This window comes from Phyllobates terribilis, unplaced genomic scaffold (genome assembly GCF_046119375.1).
Source record: "Phyllobates terribilis strain yellow unplaced genomic scaffold, ASM4611937v1 Scaffold_17__1_contigs__length_24005725, whole genome shotgun sequence".
In the NCBI taxonomy this organism is placed as follows: domain Eukaryota; kingdom Metazoa; phylum Chordata; class Amphibia; order Anura; family Dendrobatidae; genus Phyllobates; species Phyllobates terribilis.
This window is the reverse complement of record NW_027362777.1, coordinates 9,616,065-9,636,942: the sequence shown is the minus strand read 5'-3', so window position 1 is coordinate 9,636,942 and position 20,878 is coordinate 9,616,065. Positions and strand designations below refer to the sequence as shown.

Sequence of the window (20,878 nt, the reverse complement as noted above, 5' to 3'; positions counted from 1 at the left end):
TTTATGTATTTGGTGATTTAGTGAAATCTTCCACATATTAATTATATATATTATATCTATCAGGAAACAACAGGAGGCGACGCCAAATATGGGCAAAATGTGACCCTGAAAATCCCTGACCCTAATAGGAGTCAGCCGGAGCTGAACAGCGATCTGATTACAGGTGAGCGATCACCCGACCTTCTACAAGGAATGTCCAGATATTACAGAGGACGGAGGATAATGTTAGATTTACTCTCTACTCTGTGTAATGGGAACCTGGCAGCACATTGTTACATATAGAAGTAGTGGTGTGACGGTATAGGCCATTGTCCCCTAATAATAATTGTTTGTAGAAATCCAATGTGCCAGTCAGGAGAAATGTAAAGTAGACACCATATACAAATCACAATGGAAGTGCGCTGGGGGCGAGAAAGAAGAAATCCAAGTGCAGTGACACGCCCCCAGTGCACTTCCAGGCTAATTTGCAAATCTAGTAAGGTATTATATGTGTAAAAGGCGCTTATCAGGCTAACTACTACCAATGGCAGCGATAATTGTGGACAGGGAACCACTAATGTCCGTAGTAGATACACTACAATAAAATAACTGTTCTATAGTAAAAATCGCGCTATCGGTAGTGAAAAAGAGATCAGGAGAAGAGTACTATTATTTTATAAAAATAAGATTTATTTGTTTGGATGCTAGCAATAAAAACTTAATAAAATACAGGATTTAATACAGGATTTAAAAGACGAGTGTAGACAACAATATTTCGATTGGGGTAAAAGAACTAATGGTATACAAGGTGTAATAAATAGTAAAATCCAGCGGTTAATCTGGTGTGGTAAAATGCCTGTGGTGGCTTGGTACCTGGAAAGAAGAGGAGTTTGGTTAGGGCTATTGTTCTCTAGTAATGAATATGCTTAGCTGGCTGTGGATCTGTTACTCACCAGGTATCAGAGTGGGTAAAGTGCAGGTGTGCACTAGGGCTGTGGTCCGTCAGGATTCTTAGAGTGGGGCGTGGTCCTGAACGCTTTGTTATGCTCCTGGAGATTTAATGATATGGGGTTAGTGCTGTTAGCTCTGGGTAGGTAGATAGTGGGGTTAGCGACTTACCCACGGAGGAGCTGTTCTGCTTTTGGAGATTGCTTGTTAGCACTCCCTCAGTGGGGGGTGCAGCAGGAGGCTCTGGATTGTATCTCACTTTGTTGCAGAGATGTGACAGGGGGGCTTTTTGATTGCCAGTAGGCGTAGTAACGCTTGAGGATACTCAATGTCCTGTATATAGATATGGAGGAAGGGTTAGGAACTGAGGAATACAGGAATAGTCCACAGTGTGGTAAACCTAGATGTTTACCTGTGCGTGATTATCAGTAATCCAGGGGTGCAACAGGAGGCTCTGGATTGTATCTGTCTCTGAGCAGAGATGTAGTAGGAGGCTACTGGTTGCTGGGTGATAGGGGGCGTTGTGGCACTCAAGGATAATTGATGTCCTGTATATAGATGGGGAGGGAGAGTTAGGAGCTGAGGTATACAAACAATAAGCCACAATATAAGTAAGCCCGGTTGATTACCTTGTTTAGGGTCCAGGTGTGAAATGGTCAGTCACCTTCTTTATCTGTGGCTGAAGGCCTAAATCAAGGGAAGGTGTTCAGGAGGTTCTGCAAGAGGGTTCAGCCTAGTGGTAGGTGCAGCAGGAGGCTCTGGCTGAGTAATTTACTGGCTAAGTAGCAGTGGGTCTTGTCCCTGGACGCTGAGGTGCAGCAGGGGACCGGCTGCAAATGTGGCAGGAGGCCTGGTCTGGATAAGTATATTCAAGTAGGTGGAAGGCTTTGGTGGCAGGCTGTGTAGTAGATATCCGGGCAAGGTCTATGGTTGTGGAGTCCGGTTTTCAGGCACGGTCCCTACTCGTGTGGAGTCAGGCAGGCCGCGTTCCTGGAATCCTGTCGGTAATAAAGAGGTGAGTATGTGTGGTTTTGGTCCTTGTGGTGGCGTGTGTCATAAGCGGTGGGGGCCGTGGCCCAGAGTACTTACGGTCCGTAGTCCTGCGGAGATGTCAAGGAGTTGTGGGGCCCGGGGCGAGAGCGGGGTCCCGGCCGGTGACCGCCGCTACTCGCGGGCTTCCGGGTAAGTGGAGCAGGAGAGGAGAGGAGGGGCGGAGAAGGTGAGGGGGCGCGTTCTATTGGAAGCGCGCGAGAGGCAGAGAGACGAGCTGACACGTGGTGTGCAGCGTGTATTGAGGACGGATGCCTGTGGGCGCCTTCTCTGCTGGGTCAGTCAATTCCAACGCGTTTCGACAGCTGACGGCTGTCAAATCTCTTCTATGTTTCAGCTCTCTTACCATCACTCATATGTGCAGCGTGGGTGGGGGGTTCCTCATTCATGTGATGGAGGGTCCATTCTGCAGTGCTATAGCAAGTAACATGAAATAAATTAAATTTAAATTGCATTACTGCTCTAGAAAATGGGAAAAAACTAAGATACTGAGCACATAATTTGGCCAATTCATGAATGCCCAGCAGCCAATGACAAGGCGATCTTTTTGTTGGAATCCTCTCCTAATGTGAATCCTCTCCTAGGCTGAAGCCTACATTTATATGGGTAGGTAGGATCCTGTTGTAATTAAAACCACCCCGGGCTGATGGGTGGAGATAGGTTCTCAGCAAAAAAGTTCGCCTTGCCGTGACTGCTGGGCATGCACCGAGCAAAAGAAGGTCGCCTTGCCGTGGCTGCTAGGCATGCACCCAGCAAAAGAAGGTCGCCTTGTCGTGACTGCTGGGCATGCACCCAGCAAAAGAAGGTCGCCTTGTCGTGACCGCTGGGCATGCACCCAGCAAAAGAAGGTCGTCTTGCCGTGACTGCTGGGCATGCACCCAGCAAAAAAAGGTCACCTTGCCGTGGCTACTTGGCATGCACCCAGAAAAAGAACATCGCCTTGCCGTGGCTGCTGGCCATGCATAAATTGGCCAAATTATGCGCTAAGTATCTTCCTTTTATCCTATTTTCTACAGCAGTAATGCAATTCAAATTTCATTTATTTCATGTTTACATGCTATAGCGTTACAGAGTGAAACTTTGTTAGTTATGTATTTGGATGGCTACTCTTAGTATGCACCTGTTCACACCCATTTTCTTTTCGGAAGTGATGGTCAGTCTTTTGTTATTTATGAAGGGGTTCCTCCATCATTTACATTACATTTATCTATGGATTCCCCGTATATTCTCATATTTAGAATCCCCATATAACGAGTATTAATCCCATTTACAGACATCTTGTCATTTCTCCGTTATATTGCTGTATTATCTATGTAGGAATAATATCCTCTAATATATTTCATTTCTTCATCATTATTTTAGAAACAACTGAGCTGTCGAATCCTAACAATGGAATTAGTGAGATCCCGGAGATCCAAGAATCCGTAAGTATCATAGAGGGGGATGCGTGTGTGTCATCAGATCATGGGGTGTGAATGACTCGTCCAGTATTATCCCCCATACAACCATGGGACGTCTCTATTCTAAGTGTAGATGACCCTATGGTGTTAATTACATTTGAATTACAGGGAATCTGTCACCAGGTTTATGCTATTTGGTCTGAGAGAAGCATGATGCAGGGACAGAGACCCTGATTCCATGGGTTGATTACTTTACTCAGTGGAGCAGTTGTGATAAAATCACTATTTTTTTCTGCTGCAGAGCTCTGAATGCTGAGTCTTGTATAACCCCGCCCACACCATTGATTGGCAGCTTTCTGTGTACACTGTGCATAGGCAGAAAGCTGCTAATCAGTGGTGGAGGCAGGGGTACAGAGCAATAGGACTACCTGGCTAGACAGATAGTCTTCTAGTGATAATCTACTGATTTTATTGAAACAGCCACACACAGCCTAGTAAGTAACACATCACTGGAATCAGGGTCTCTGCCCCTACATCATGGTGCTTTCAGAATACATAGCAAACACCTGGTGACAGATTACCTGTAAGTCCTCCTCTGTGTGATCTCCCACATTATCCAGAATGTTATAGTAATGTATGATGACCGTTGCAGGGTGGCTCCAGGATTTCGTGGGCCCTGGGCGAAAGAGTCTCAGTGGCCCCTTTAACACATACCACGATTCATGATGTACAGATAAATATATATGTATATATATATATATATATATATATATATATATATATATATATATATATATATATATATATATATAGTACAAGCCCGAAGATTTCTCTTCTTACATTACATGAGCGATATCTATTGTAAATTCCACAATAACTCAGAAAGCGGCGAATCCTCACAGCTCACAGTGCAGACCGGACAGTAATGTCCTCCACACAGTATAATGGCACCACATAGTCCTCTATACCATATTATGAGCTCCATATATTGCTCCATATAGAATAATGGACCCCATAAAATGCTCCACGCAGGCTGTGCCCCCATATAATGCCCCATGCAGGCTGTGACCCCACACATAATGCCCCATGCAGGCTGTGCCCCCCACATAATGCCCCATGCAGGCTGTGCACCCCCCCACATAATGCTCCATGCAGGCTGTGACCCCCACATAATGCCCCATGCAGGCTGTGACCCCCACATAATGCCCCATGCAGGCTGTGACCCCCACATAATGCCCCATGCAGGCTGTGCCCCCCCCACATAATACCCCATGCAGGATGCCCCCCTCCCACATAATGGCCCATGCAGGATGTCACACCCCATATAATTCCCCATGCAGAATGTCCCTCCCACATAATGCCCCATGCAGGCTGTGCCCCCCACATAATGCCCCATGCAGGCTGTGCCCCCCCACATAATGGCCCATGCAGGATGTCACCCCCCATATAATTCCCCATACAGGATGTCCCCTCCACATAATGCACCATGCAGGATGTCCCACCCCACATAATGCCCCATGCAAGATGTCCCCCCCACATAATGCCCCATGCAGGATATGCCCCCCACATAATGCCCCATGCAGGATGTCACCCCCCATATAATTCCCCATGCAGGATGTCCCCCCCACATAATGCTCCATGCAGGATGTCCCACCCCACATAATGGCCCATACAGGATGTCACCCCCCATATAATGCCCCATGCAGGATGTCACCCCCCCCATATAATGCCCCATGCAGGATGTCCCCCCAACACATACTGCCCCATGTAGGATGTCACCTCTCACCCCATATATTGCCCCATGCAGGATGTCACCTCTCACCCCATATAATGCCCCATGCAGGATGTCACTTCTCCCCCCATATAATACCCCATGCAGGATGTCACCCCCCCATATAATGCCCCATGCAGGATGTCACCCCCCATATAATGCCCCATGCAGAATGTCACCTCTCACCCCATATAAAGCCCTATGCTGGATGTCACTTCCCCCCCCATATAATGACCCATGCAGGATGTCACTTCTCCCCCTCATATAATACCCCATGCAGGATGTCATGCCCCCTATATAATGCCCCATGCAGGATGTCCCCCCCATATAATGCCTCATGTAGGATGTCACCTCTCACCCCATATAATGCCCCATGCAGGATGTCACTCCCCCCCATATAATGCCCCATGCAGGATGTCACTCCCCCCCGCCCATATAATACCCCACGCAGGATGTCCCTACCTCCCCCCCATATAATGCCCCATGCAGGATGTCACTTCTCCCCCCCATATAATGCCCCATACCTCCATACATAAAAAAAAAAAAAATCAAATGCTCACCTCACTGCTCACCAGCTGTGGAGAGGTAAGTATTGTGCTGGCCGTGGCCCTGGGCAAGCATTGGGGGGGGGGAGCAAGGCCCACTAGCTGGCGCTGGCACCACTCTCCTCTGCTCACCGGTCCCATAGCACGCCAGGGTGCCCGACAGCAAGTGGGCCCCTCGCCTACTCAGGGCCCTGACACTTGCCTGGGTGTGCTGGGTGCTAGCGCCGGGTCTGCCGAGCGTCCGGTTTGTATCCTCCCAACATCATATCAGTGTAAATCATCTGGGACATAATATGGGGGGAGAAGTTTTTGCATCTGTAACTTTTTTCCTGCATCTTCAATAAATCAGTATTATTTCTTATTCTTTTATAGAGCGTGATGGATTCATTGGTTCCGGCGAGAAAGCCGCATATGAGCGACTATGAAACTTCCAAACTCATCAGCAGTGGAAATTTTGGGTGAGATTTCTGTTGCCATAATCCACATTTCTCAGGGTTCCCTATGACAATGCTTCTGCCCCTGCACTCTGCCATTCAGTGTTATCATAGGGAAATTATGTGATCTGTAGCAAATCAAACTGTAAGGAAAGCGATTTAAATGATATAATTACATATAATATAATATATAATAATATAATATTATTACATTCGCCTGTGCTAGACTCTCATCTGTTCTTATGCTGCCTCCTCCACCTGAGCTTTTCTTCTCTCCACTCTGATCTTTGTTTTGATGGGGGGGGGCTCCATTATGAAGCTGATCAGAGAAGTTGGCTACACATGGTCACATGAAGGGTGACACCATATTGACGTCAATGACATCTACACCCTCCACCATGACCATGTGGGCCCAATCACTGGCTTCAGCAGCAGAAGAGAGCCCTGGAGCACATTCATTTTGGACCAATTTTTATTTGCACTAAATTGTATTTGGTCAGTTATAGCGAATCTGCCCAAAGAGAATTTCGGTAGATTCTCGTATCTATAATGTGACCTGGGTAATGGCTCCGGCAGAAGTGGCATTGTGGAGACCTCCCATAGGTGATCTATGTAGTGCTATTTTATGTATTTCTAGATGTGAATTTATAGTGGCGGCCAGACTTCTAGTATTAAACATATGCAAATTGTCTCTTCAGAGAGGAAGCAAACTAGAACTCCACCTATAGGGAGTAGCAATCCTAAAAGTCAATATCGACCCTTTAACAAGCCTTGTCATATGACTTAGGATAATAGCCAAAACCAAAATCTCAATTTGCAGGAACTGTGTTCTGGGGTACTGCCCCTCTTCAGTGCAAAGTGTGAGATATGGTTTGACTGGGTGAGAGGTGTCTGACCGGTATCCAAGGGGTTGACGTTTCTCCTTGCGGACATGAGGAGACTTTTAAGCCGCAATGCTCTTCTGGGAAATAGGATTGCTACTTCCTATAGGTGGCACTAGGGTGCTAGTTCTCTTCCTCTCTGAAAAGAGACAATTTGCATATTTCCCAGAAGAGCATTGCAGCTTAAAAGTCTCCTCACCTTGACTTGCTTAACATGGCTTTTGCCGCAAGGAGAAACGTTACCCCTTGGATCCCGGTCAGATGCCTCTCACCCAGCCAAACCATATCTCACACCTTACACTGATGAGTGCTTGTACCCCAAACATAGTGTCCAAAAATTGAGATTTTGGTTATGGCTATTATCTTATGTCATGTGACAAGGCTCGTTAAAGGGTCGATATTGACTTTTAGGATTACTACTTCCTATAAGGGGCACTAGAGTTCTAGTTCTCTTCCTCTCTGAAGAGACAATTTGCATATTTCCCAGAGGATCATTGAGGCTTAAAAGTCTCCTCACCTTGACAAGCTTAACATGTCACTCTCCGCAAGGAGAAATGTTACCCCTTGGATACCAGTATTAAACATATAATGATTTCTATAGATGGATTATTAATAAGGATTTATTATAACCGATGGATTCTCCTTCTCTCCAGGGCCGTCTACTTAGTGCATCATAAAGACTCACACCAGACCTTTGCTATGAAGAAAATGGCTAAGCGGAACCTAAATACTGCACAGAGATTGGAATGGGCCTTTCTGGAGAGGGACATCTTAACATTTGCTGATTGTCCCTTTGTGGTCTCCATGCTCTGCTCCTTTCCAACTAGATCTCACCTGTGTATGGTCATGGAGTATGTAGGAGGTAAGACACATCTATTGTATTATATTCAGCCCATGTCTGCTTTCATCTTATCACTGCTCATATCATTAGGACATTGTTGGTTACATCCCCACAGAGCATTTACTATAGGTTATCTATTACCAAGATGCTCGTAAATTCATTGATCTTGGTGCAGGGGCGCTATGGGGCTCATCAGTCGGAGGGGGTCTGTCGACGCTCGGCAGTGGGCAGCATCCCTCCACCTGTCATCACAATTTCAGCGGTATTTGCTTCTTCAAGGAGGTGGGGCTGGTGGGGGCAAAAATACTGAGTAGGTGGCTAGTAGGGGCCAAAATACTGAAAGGGGGCCGTATGACTAGATATGGGGGGACTGTGAATGCTGAGTGGAGGTCATCATATTAAGTGGGGTGCTGTGGGGGTCCTCACTCTGTATGGAGGCCCCCATTCTGTGTGGGAACATCATACTGAGTGGGGAGTTATGCGGACCATTATATTGTGTGAGGGACTGTGGGAACCATTATCGTGAGTGGGAGGGTTGCTGTGGGTGCCATCACACCGAGTAGGGGGTTGTGGCTGGCCTCCTTCTAAGTGGTGGCCTCCTTAGGAGGATTCACTGTGGGGATACCATACTCATTGAGTGTGGGTGTGGGCATTTTTGGGAGCATCATACTCTAAAATGGCCATAAAAGTTGTATTGCTGGTGAGAACACCAAGCTGCTTCAACAGGGATATAAATATATTTCTTTTTTACTTTTTAGGGTGGGGGGCAATTACAACTTTTGATATGGGGTCTTGTGATTTCTATGTACGCCACTATCTGTGTGATCTCCCCAGGATGTTTCCGCTCACTGCTCATTATACATCATGGTTATCTGCTCGTGGTATATCATGGTTATCTTCTGTATAAACCCCTCACCGGTCATATTTCCTTTCTTCTATAGGTGGAGACTGTGGGACCCTTCTAAGCACCAGGGGTCCTTTCTCTGTCCCCATGGCCCGCTTGTACTTTGCAGAGGCGGTACTTGCCGTGGAATACCTGCATAGTTACGGTGTGGTGCACAGAGACCTGAAGCCGGATAAGTAAGTGCCCCCGTAGTATAATAAAGTGGGGAAAGTTGTCATTTATTATCATTCAGTCTGTGAGGCTAAAACCATCTTCTCTTTTGCAGCCTCCTGATTACATCTACTGGACATATTAAAGTTACCGATTTTGGGATTTCTAAAGTTGGTCTAATGATACCGAAAACCAACACCTACAAGGAATTAGCAGTGGACATCTCCAGAGAGTTCCAGGACCGTGAGGTCAGCATCACCTACAAGAACTTAGCTTGTTATTTGCAAATCTCATCACACTATTGTCTCTTCTCTACGATCTTCCTTTCTAGAGAACTTTTCCACTAATATTTTATCTTCTGCATTGTGTTTTAACGATGATATCTTGTCATAATAATTGTTTCATCGATTCTCATCTCTATGTTCTGTTGGTTTCCAGTTCTGTGGCACCCCATGTTACATAGCCCCAGAGATCATCCTGAAAGAAGGCTATGGAAGACCTGTTGACTGGTGGTCATTGGGGATCATCCTGTATAAATTCCTGCTGGGATGTGTACCATTTGATGCTGATTCCCTCACTGAGCTTTATAAAAGGGTTGTCATTGGTGAGTAGAATAATCCGATCATTGCGTTGATTGGTTACATTTGTTTAGTTATTTCCTTTGCTTTATGTTACAGTCCAGTAAAGAGGTTTTATTTTCTGTAATTTTCTATGTAACAGGAGAACTAATTTGGAATTGTGATCGCGCTCCACCCCTGGATGCTCAGAATCTCATCACTGAGCTGCTCAGAAGAAATCCTGTGCGTAGACTTGGGACAGGTAACAGATATACTAGTATTAATATTCCCTTATTAGACCAAGGACATATCGCTCATGTCCATGAAGATCAGCATTTCTCTATCAGCTCATCTACTGTATTTCTAGTTCTCCACACTAAGACTTTCAGTTTATTTCCTTCATGTCGGCTCAGTTTTGTCATTAGTTCAGATTACGATAAACTGTTCAGATATGGAGCCATCCCTGACTATGTCCGCATCACTTTTGTTTTTCTTTTTCTAGGAGGAGCATTTGAGATCAAGGCTCATCCATTCCTGAGTGACTTGGACTTTGACAATATTCTGAGCCAGGAGCTGGAGTATGTTCCTCAGCTTGTTTCAGACGCAGACACCAGCTTATTTATCAGTAAGTAGAAGGAGACGTCATCTAGACTAAGCGACTGTTTGTCTCATCTTCCCTAATATGTGATCATCTGTTCCCATTAATATTAGTGATAAATAGTGACTGTGTTATACTGACAACCTCTAATAATACTTCATTACCTATTTCTTGTAGATCATTCTGATATAAACAAACATCTGGTCTCAAAGGATGAGGAAGGCACAAGTGAGAACAATGAGAGCCTTGACTTCCAAAATTTTACGTCATCTTCTGAAAAGCTTTGTAAAGTAAGTATGTGATTAATAAATCCAAAATATGTAAAAAAAATTAAAAAAAACTCTAAAAGTACATAAAAAAAAATATTTTATATCTTATTTTTATCCGTATTTAGCTCTGTATCATCGCTACCAGGATGGTGAACAATGAGGATCCCAATGCCCCTCCAGAGTATACACCAGAAACCAACACAAACATCTCAGAAATGTGAGTATATTATAAAGGGTCATTACTTCATTACTGGGAGTTCCAGGCTGATCTATGTACACAACACCAAATATAGGACATAAATATCAGAATATCAAATGCAGCATTCACCGCTTCATGGTTAACGGTCATTGTACTTTTGGCTTCAGAAAATGCAGAAGATAACAGCCCATAATTGTGACAGGTCATGCATTTTTAGCACTGCCTACTCTGTAGGAGAGCTGTAGTATTACTTGCCAGCCATTCTTGGTAGTTGTGTTCTGATCCATGGAAGGTAGTTTTGAGTAGAAAACCTTCCCCGCTATGACAGTCATATGTCCTATTAGGCCTTATAGTCAGTGTTCTTATAGTGAGACAACCCATTTTATACTGTGTTTACTTACGATTTACATGTTTTTCTTCTTCAAACAGGCAGAAAGAATCTGTTCCTGTATGTAATACAGACGATGCTGTTACCATCTTGCCACCCTCGTCCCCATTGCCAGGTATGTACATGTCTACAGCACCAACAATGTGAATGTTGACTTCAAGGCTCAAATATTTCCACATGGTTTTTCTGGTCTACTATGTTATCCATGTTTCATGGATCTCAGCTATGTTGACCATGGGTTTGTACTGTATCCCTTTATCCCTAATTTTGTACAGGAGTTTTTTTTCATGTATTCTGTATATTACGTTGTATCATCTAGTAACCTAGTGAGATATAGCGACTGTGTTATACTGACACCCTCTAACAATCCTTCATTACCTATGTCTTGTAGATCACTCTGATGAAAACAACCATCTGATCTCAGAGGATAAGGAGGGCACAAGTGAGGACGATGAGAACTTTATCTTCCGAATATTTGCATCATCATCTTCTGAGAGGCTTTCTAAAGTAAGTATGTGATCGATAAATCCAAAATATGTACAAAAAAAGGATCTATAAAATTAAAAAGTATGTATATTTAATAACTTATTGTTATCCACATTTAGCACTCTACCACCACTAACGGGATGGTGAACAACGAGGATCCCAAGGCCCCTCCAGAGTGTACACCAGAATCCAACACAAACATCTCAGAAATGTGAGTAGATTATGGGGTCATTACTGGGAGCTCCAGGCTGATATATGTGCACAACACCAAATATAGGACATAAATACCATAATATCAAATGCAGCATCCACCGCCCCATGGTTATCGGTCATTGTGCTTTCAGCTTTCGGAATTGTTGGAGATAACAGCCCATAATTGTGGCCGGTCATGCACTTTTAGTGCTGCCCTCACTGTAGGAGAGATGTAGTATGAAATGCCGGCCATTCTTGGTAGTTGTTTTCCTCTCAGCTCTCTATAAAAGGTAGTCTTGAGCAGAAGACCTTCCCCACTATGACAGTCATATGTCCTACTAGTCCTTATAGTCGGTGTTCTTCTAGTGAGACAACCCCTTTTATACGGAGTTTACTTGAGATTTACATGTTTTTCTTCTTCAAACAGGCAGAAAGTATCTGTTCCTGTATGTAATACAGACGATGCTGTTACCATCTTGCCACCCTCGTCCCCATTGCCAGGTATGTACATGTCTACAGCACCAACAATGTGAATGTTGACTTCAAGACTCAAATATTCCCACATGGTTTTATACAATACTATAGGTCTCTTATGTTATCCATATTATGACAAAGCAGATCCTATAAGAATATATTGTTACTGATTTTTTTTTAATTTTTCATCAGAATTTCCATCTCATGAAGAAAGAAAATCGGCAATAAATCTGAGTATGGAGCAACAAAACTCAGAAAATGGAAAAAATGGGAAAAAGAGACGAGGTAAGTGTGAGAATCAACTCCATGTTGTGTGATGTCAGTGAGAATAATTCATGTGGAGTAGATGTCATCTGTGAGTGATGGGATTGTCACATGTATGATTGCTGACAATGACCCCTGACCTCTGTATGATAATATTCCTCTGCCGTCCGGCCACAGTGACTGCACAGCATTATCATGTAATATGGAGTCTCATCACTTACATTATATTTATTTCTCTTGTCATAGGTTCCATCCTCCGCCGGATATTATCATCCTGCCGGCGTGGATTATCCAGGGCTGCTCGCGCATTTGCATGCTGTCACTGTTGCCCTAAAACCATCTAAAAGACGGGACACCTAAGCATCTAGCGCCCTGAAGTCCAGCAGATCCACCATCACTGCTGGAGCTATATAGAAGGACCTTCACCATCTACCTGTGGCCTTCTGACTGGTCAACCTGGACAAGTTTCAGTAACGCCTCTGTCATCGGGCTCCGCGGTATTCATACTGCTCGTCTGACTTGTCATTTACTGATCACCTGGTATCTGACCTCGGCTATCTTCCTGACTTTGATTTAGTCTTTTGATAATGTTCACGATTTTATTCATCCCATTATTAATTAAAAAAAAGTAAAATCTGTTACTGTTGCTCTGATTCCTTTTTGTCTTGAATTCACAAATACTTGTAACTCACTAATTGCTCTTCTTCTCACTAAATGTATTTCTCATTATCCTTAATGCAGCAGTCAGTCTCATATTTCTGTCCAGCAGTTACACTGGTGCCTCCACCCTGTACCAGTCATTACACTCATCCACAAACCTCTCCACACTGCTGCACAGTCCTGCATCTCTACCATATCTACACTCCAATGAGCTAAGATTAACATCCTCCATAATCAGGACCTTCCACTCTCATGTCCAAGACATTTTCTCTGCTGCACCAGCTCTCAGGAGTGCACTACTGCAGGCAATCAGGTTCATTCCCACTATCAGAGATTTTAAGTGTGCAGTAGAAACCGATTATTTGTGGCAGGACTATCCAATCACCTCACTATTCTAAGTTTTTCCTACAGCACTCAGTAGCACTTAATATTTGTACATATACAGATAATGGTTGGTGACTGGTTCATGCAGCCTTAATTCCACAAAGATAGAAATAAAAGGTCAACATGTTTCATACATCCAAACCATCCTTAATCATGGCAGAAAAACATAATTTTAAGTTCCCACTATGAATATTTGGTGAGATATCACAGCTGTGTATTTTCACAGCACAAAGAACGCATCTTACAGATCAGCAAATCACAGTGTGCTGACGCTTAGTGTTGTAGTTTTGAACAACACCATTCATTTTATCATATAATGTGTTGAAAAATAAGAAAAAATGCCAGGTTTCGGTTCCTTCATTTTACAGTGTGTATTGTGTTGTAAAAACAAACTGACAAAATGATTCAGAGTCAGTAGTACGATTACTGTGATACCAAACTTATAAGGTTTACATATACATATATATATATATATATATATATACAGTGTTTAGCATAAATCAGTACACCCAAATAGATTTGTCAGCAAACCTGTAGTTTCCTTTCAGAATCATCATTTTATATGGGATACCATACTACAAAATACTCTCGCAAATTTGAGCCATTGAATGCAAACAAGATTTGGTATTTTGCAGACCCCAAAAAAGTAATTTTTTTAACAAACTCATTCAAGATCATGTTTCAAAAATGAGAACATCCCAGTAACAGTCTTAAGAGAAAAGCTAAGTTTAGACAACAAAATTCTAATTAACAAGAACTGAACCACAGGTAAGTGTAATTATTCATTAAACAGATGTCCAGCAGACAGGTGTCTGTAAAAGGAAGTTACTTAATAAAGAAAACTCCTTCCCATTTCATGCTATCAGCAATGGCACCACATAGAAGGGAAATGTCACAAAACCTGAGAAAGAAAATAATTTCTTTGCAATAAATGTGAAGTCTACAAGAAGATCAGCAAAACTTTACTTATCAGTCAGAATACTGTAGCAAAAGTGATGCAAAACTATAACAAAGATGGAACTGCAACCATCTTACAGAGACGTCCAGGCCGACTATGGAAGTTAACACCTAAACAAAAGCGTCCTCTGATGAGAAGGGTAAGTGGCACCACATAGAAGAGAAATGTCACAAGACATTTCTGAGAAAGAAAATAATTTCTTTACAAAAAATGTGAAGTCTACAAGAAGATCAGCAAAGCTTTTCTTATCAGTCAGATGGAAGTTAACATCTAAACAAAAGCATCTTCTGATGAGAAGAAAATCGACAGGCAAATTCATTGCTATTAGCTGAAGAAGTAGAAAGCCAAACTAGGGTGAGTGTTTTCCATGACACGACACGGTGTACACTGCAAATGAATGGCATTCATGAGTGTCCTCCACAAAGGAAGCCTCTCTCCCTTAAAGCCCATGAACAATAAAAGTCCGTCTACAATTTGCCAGGGTCCATGCTTAAAACTATGAGGACTACCGGGACTCTATACTGTGTATGTGCATCTTATGTGTATGTCCGTATTTTATGTTTGTGTGCACTATGTATATGCATACGTTAAAATGTGTATAGAGTATTAGCATGTGCAAATTTTATATGTGTGCCTAATATAAATATACATGGAAATGTATATGTAGGTGGTGCCTGATGGAGGGTGGGGGGCCCAGATCAGAAGTGCTGATTAAGGGCCCTTCACTGTCATTATCTGCCCCTTATATAAACAGTAAAATCCTCTTTAATAACTGGACTTCCATTGGGGTGGACTTCTCATAGATGGCCAGTATGCATACTATATTGTGAATCTGGGCATCTCTCACAGAAAATCTGATCTGGATATGAGGGTGGTCTTCTATAAGCGGTGATGTTTTGGAGAGATTTAGGGAAAAGTCCCAATGCTTATCCATCGATCTGGTAATTTGAGTAAAATATTTGTGTTGATAACTGATCACAAAGTCACAAAATATGTAAGATTTGGCATAACCTGGCTCATTTTTCAAAAAGTTATGCTCAATTTTTTTAGCACCAAGTTTTGTTGCTTTTTTGTAGACTTACACTAACTTAGTATATTGTGTGAGAATTAAATGAATTATGAATTAGTTGGCGCATTTTACCACACTCTGGGGGTCCCTGACAGTGCTTCTTTACCGGCCCTGTAGTGATGCCAATGTAAACTTCCAAGTGACCGCGCAGTCAATCACTGTCACGAATGCAGGACAACCTATGATTAGCTAATTTTTGGGAAATCCTTATAACAAAAGGGAATTGAAAATATTTACAATTATTTTAAAAGCATTAAAAAAAAAACAGACCCAATACTTATAATTAGTTTGTTGAAAGTAGTCTAATTAAAGGGAGCTGAAAGGATTAGAGATTATGAACCCGATTCACCAGTGTTTTTGCCAGAAAACTGGCATAAAGCTCTTGAAAAGTTGCAAAGTTTTGTGACTTTTCCCATTTTCACATAATTTTAACTTCTTTAAAGCCCAAGACGTACTGATACGTATCTGCGCCCTGGGACTTAAGAGCCTCATACGTATTAGTACATCTTTGCGATCGCGCCCGCACACAGGCTGTGCGGGCGTGATCGGCTCCGGGTGTCAACTGATTGTCACAGCTGACACCCGGTGCTATGTGCTGGGAGAGGTCCCGCACATTAACCCCCGCAATGCTGCGATCGAAGTCGTTCGCAGCATTGCGGGGGCAAGGGGAGGTGATCGGGATAGTCACCTCTCCTGCCGGCGTCCAGCAATGTGTGCCGCGGCTTCCCGGATGTTGCCATGATGACCCGAGGGGTGCAGTTTTAAGAATGGTGTCACTTTTGGGTATTTTCAGTCATAAAGACCCCTCAAAGTGACTTCAAATGTGATGTGGTCCCTAATAAAATGGTTTTGTAAATTTTGTTGGAAAAATGAGAAATCGCTGGTCAATTTTAACCCTTATAGCTCCCTAATAAAAATAAATTTGGGTTCCAAAATTGTGCTGATGTAAAGTAGACATATGGTAAATGTTATTTATTAACTTTTTTTGTGTGACATATCTCTCCGATTTAGGGGCATAAAAATTCAAATTTGAAAATTGCTAAATTTTCAAAATTTTCTCCAAATACAGTTATATGAAAAAGTTTGGGCACCCCTATTAATCTTAAGCTTAATGTTTTATAAAAATTGGTGTTTTTGCAACAGCTATTTCAGTTTGATATATGTAATAACTGTTGGACACAGTAATGTTTCTGCCTTGAAATGAGGTTTATTGTACTAACAGAAAATGTGCAATCTGCATTCAAACAAAATTTGACAGGTGCATAACTATGGGCACCCTTATCATTTTCTTGTTTTAAATACTCCTACCTACTTTTTACTGACTTACTAAAGCACTTTTTTTGGTTTTGTAACCTCATTGAGCTTTGAACTTCATAGCCAGGTGTATGCAATCATGAGAAAAGCTACTTAAAGTGGCCACTTGCAAGTTGTTCTCCTGTTTGAATCTCCTCTGAAGAGTGGCATCATGGGCTCCTCAAAACAACTGTCAAATGATCTGAAAACAAAGATTATTCAACATAGTTGTTCAGGGGAAGGATACAAAAAGCTGTCTCAGAGATTTAACCTGTCAGTTTCCACTGTGAGGAACATAGTAAGGAAATCGAAGAACACAGGGACAGTTCCTGTTAAGGCCAGAAGTGGCAGGCCAAGAAAAACAGCAGAAAGGCAGAGAAGAAGAAAGGTGAGATCAGTCAAGGACAACCCTCAGACCACCTCCAGAGAGCTGCAGCATCAACTTGCTGCAGATGGTGTCACTGTGCATCGGTCAACTATACAACGCACTTTGCACAAGGAGAAGCTGTATGGGAGAGTGATGCGAAAGAAGCCGTTTCTGCAAGCACGCCACAAACAGAGTCGGCTGAGGTATGCAAAAGCACATTTGGAGAAGCCAATTTCTTTTTGGAAGAAGGTCCTGTGGACTGATGAAACCAAGATTGAGTTGTTTGGTCATACAAAAAGGCATTATGCATGGCGGCAAAAAAACACAGCATTCCAAGAAAAACACTTGCTACCCACAGTAAAATTTGGTGGAAGTTCCATCATGCCTTGGGGCTGTGTGGCCAATGCCGGCACCGGGAATCTTGTTAAAGTTGAGGGACGCATGGATTCCACTCAGTATCAGCAGATTCTTGACAATAATGTTCAAGAATCAGTGACAAAGTTGAAGTTACGCAGGGGATGGATCTTTCAGCAAGACAATGATCCAAAACACCGCTCCAAATCTACTCAGGCATTCATGCAGAGGAACAATTACAATGTTCTGGAATGGCCATCCCAGTCCCCAGACCTGAATATCATTGAACATCTGTGGGATCATTTGAAGAGGGCTGTCCATGCTCGGCGACCATCAAACTTAACTGAACTGGAATTGTTTTGTAAAGAGGAATGGTCAAAAATACCTTCATCCAGGATCCAGGAAATCATTAAAAGCTACAGGAAGCGACTAGAGGCTGTTATTTTTGCAAAAGGAGGATCTACTAAATATTAATGTCACTTTTCTGGTGAGGTGCCCATACTTATGCACCTGTCAAATTTTGTTTGAATGCAGATTGCACATTTTCTGTTAGTACAATAAACCTCATTTCAAGGCAGAAACATTACTGTGTCCAACAGTTATTACATATATCAAACTGAAATAGCTGTTGCAAAAACACCAATTTTTATAAAACATTAACCTTAAGATTAATAGGGGTGCCCAAACTTTTTCATATAACTGTATCTGTTTTTTTCACAAATAAACACAAGTGATATCGAAGAAATTTTACCACAATCATAAAGTACAATATGTCATGAAAAAATATTCTCAGAACCAGGGGGATCCGTTGAAGCGTTCCAGAGTAATTACCTCATAAAGTGACAGTGGTCAGAATTGTAAAAATTGGCCTTCTCATTAACGTGCAAACCACCTTGGGTTGTAAAGGGGTTAAGGACTCTACCTGCATATACAGTCATGGCGGAAAGTGCTGGCACCCTTGAAATTGTTTCAGAAAATTACACATGTTTTATTACACGCATGTTTATTTCCTTTGTGTTTATTGGAACAACACAAAAAAACTGAGAAAAAAAAGGCAAATTGGACATAATTTCACACAAAACTCCAAAAATGGGCCGGAATACATATATATATTTTTGATGGGACAACACTGAAGATGCGACACTTTGATACAATGTACAGTAGTCAGTGTACAGCTTGTTTAACTGTAAATTTGGTGTGCCTGCAAAATAACTCAACACACAGCCATTAATGTCTAAACCGCTGGCAACAAAAGTGAGTACACCCCTAAGTGTGTTCTCAGCTGATGTTATTTGTTGGTTTTTCTTTGCATCCCGAACAATTTTCTTGGCAGTTGTGGCTGAAATTTTTGTTGGTCTACCTGACTGTGGTTTGGTTTTTACAGAGCATCTGATTTTCCATTTGTTAATCACAGTTTGAACACTGCAGACTGGCATTATCAATTCCTGGGATATCTTTTTGTATCCCTTGCCTGTGTTATACTCTTTTTGCCTCCCTTTCCTGTGTTATACAGTTCAACTACCTTTTCCCGTAGATCCGTTGATAATTCTTTTGCTTTCCCCATCTCAAAATCCAGAAACGTCAGTGGCTGGATCCCAGAAACTCACTCAGCTTTATGCACACACACTGATTACAAGCAAACAGGTCATAGGTGAGGATGTTACCTTTAGTAGCCATTCAAACCCATTTGTGTCAAATTCTGTGCATGTTATCAGGCCAAAATCACCAGGGTATGTGAACTTTTTGATCAGGATTATTTGGATGTTTTTGGTTGTCATTAGTGATGAGCGAGCACTAAAATGCTCGAATACTCGTTGCTCGGGTCGAGCAAATTGAAATACTCGGGTGCTCAACCCGAGCAATGAGCCCAATATAAGTCTAGGGGAAACTTGAGCATTTTTCAGGTGGCTCCCCAAGGCGGTCTGCAGAGGGCCTAAAAATTGCCCAAATCGATGGGAACTGTGCTCAAATGACATGGGAACAGCATGGGGAAGACCCCTGGAAGCATGTCTGACTCCCAGATCACTGCTGTCAACAACGTCGCCAGAGTATTAAACCACTTTTACGGCGTAAGGAACATCCTTTCCAGGGTGATGACTTGTATATAAGGCAAAATAAATAAACAAAAACAAAAATACTCCTACACACCTTGGTCTATGTTCACACGTAGCATTTTTGACACGTTTTTGCACTTTTGCATTGCTTTCAACCAAGACAAATGCATTCACCAGGAAATGTCGTTTTAACATTTTACAACCTTATCTGGCCATGTGGTGTGTGACACATCATCAGACACATGCATACAATGCTGAAAAGACATGGGAAAAGCAAGGGGAAGACCTCTGGAAACATCTCTGACTCCCAGGTCACTGCCTAAATGTGTGCCCATCATAAGTGATCCTTGGCACATGCGAAGATGCCTCCCGCCATGCACCTGTCGTTGCAGACTTGCAACAATCACCGTCCACGTCCTTGTCCCACTGCAGTGTTCAGTTGTCCCTACCCCATTCCTTGGAACGCAAGCACAAGAATGCCGGCAGCCACCCACCCACAGGCTGCAATACTAAACTGACAGATTTCTGGGCAGCTCTTTGCACTTGAAATGTGGCCTTTTAGGCTCGTGGAGGTGGAAGCTTTTCACAACCTCATGCAGGCGGCGGCCGGGTGTCCATACTCGGTCCCCAGCCGCCAGTATTTTTCCCGGTATCGCCTTCGCCTTCCACAAGCACGGGTCCCACAACATTACCCGTGCCCTCCCCAGTGCACTTACTAAGAAGGACTGCCTAACCACAAACACGTGGACAGGTGAATGTGGCCAGGGACGGTACGGAGCCAGTCCACAACTTTTTTTGATAAGAGCTGTATTTAGCTCAGTGAAAGGACTGGCATAGAGGGAAACCGTATCTATCCAGCGTGTCATTTCTCCCAGGAAGTCCTCTAAAGCTGCTTGCACTTGAAATGTGGCCTGAACATTACTGCTGGTACTTTTCTGTGGGAATTTTCTTGCCTCCTACCAGCCTGGAATATTTCCAGCAAACTATGGTACAACACTATGGTATTAACACTGCCCCCAGTACCAGTAGCGAAGCCATCCTCAATTTCCTTCTCTGGAATTTTATTTGGTAGACTGAGTGGCTGCCCAAATACATTTTCTCACAAAGGAGCTGATGATAGAGTGGCAGTAGGTTCAAGTTTCTCCAGCCTGTTAGATATTAGAGGGTGAACGGCAGCACATTGGATCAGTGGTTAGCACTGAAGTCTTGCAGCACTGGGATCCTGGGTTCAAATCCCAGCAAGGACAACATCTGCAAGAAATTTGTATGTTCTCCCCATGTTTGCATGTGTTTCCTCCTCAGTAAAAATAGAGTGTCCTGGAATTTTCCCACACACTTTTCTTAGCCAGGACTGCTTCTCGGCAGGGTTGGACAGTCCCATCAGAGAATTCTCTGGTGTGCCTTGGCTT

General features: G+C 43.0%; 1 long non-coding RNA gene across 1 annotated transcript; it reads right to left on the bottom strand.

The window, feature by feature from the left end:
• Positions 1-648: 648 nt before the first annotated feature.
• On the bottom strand, positions 649-2,126 carry LOC141176218 (uncharacterized). The gene is made up of 6 exons (XR_012253104.1): positions 2,017-2,126; positions 1,557-1,925; positions 1,340-1,475; positions 1,099-1,260; positions 933-1,028; positions 649-852 (listed from the first exon to the last, which is right to left on the bottom strand). It is a non-coding gene; the product is annotated as an uncharacterized lncRNA (long non-coding RNA).
• Between the last annotated feature and the right edge of the window lie 18,752 nt (positions 2,127-20,878).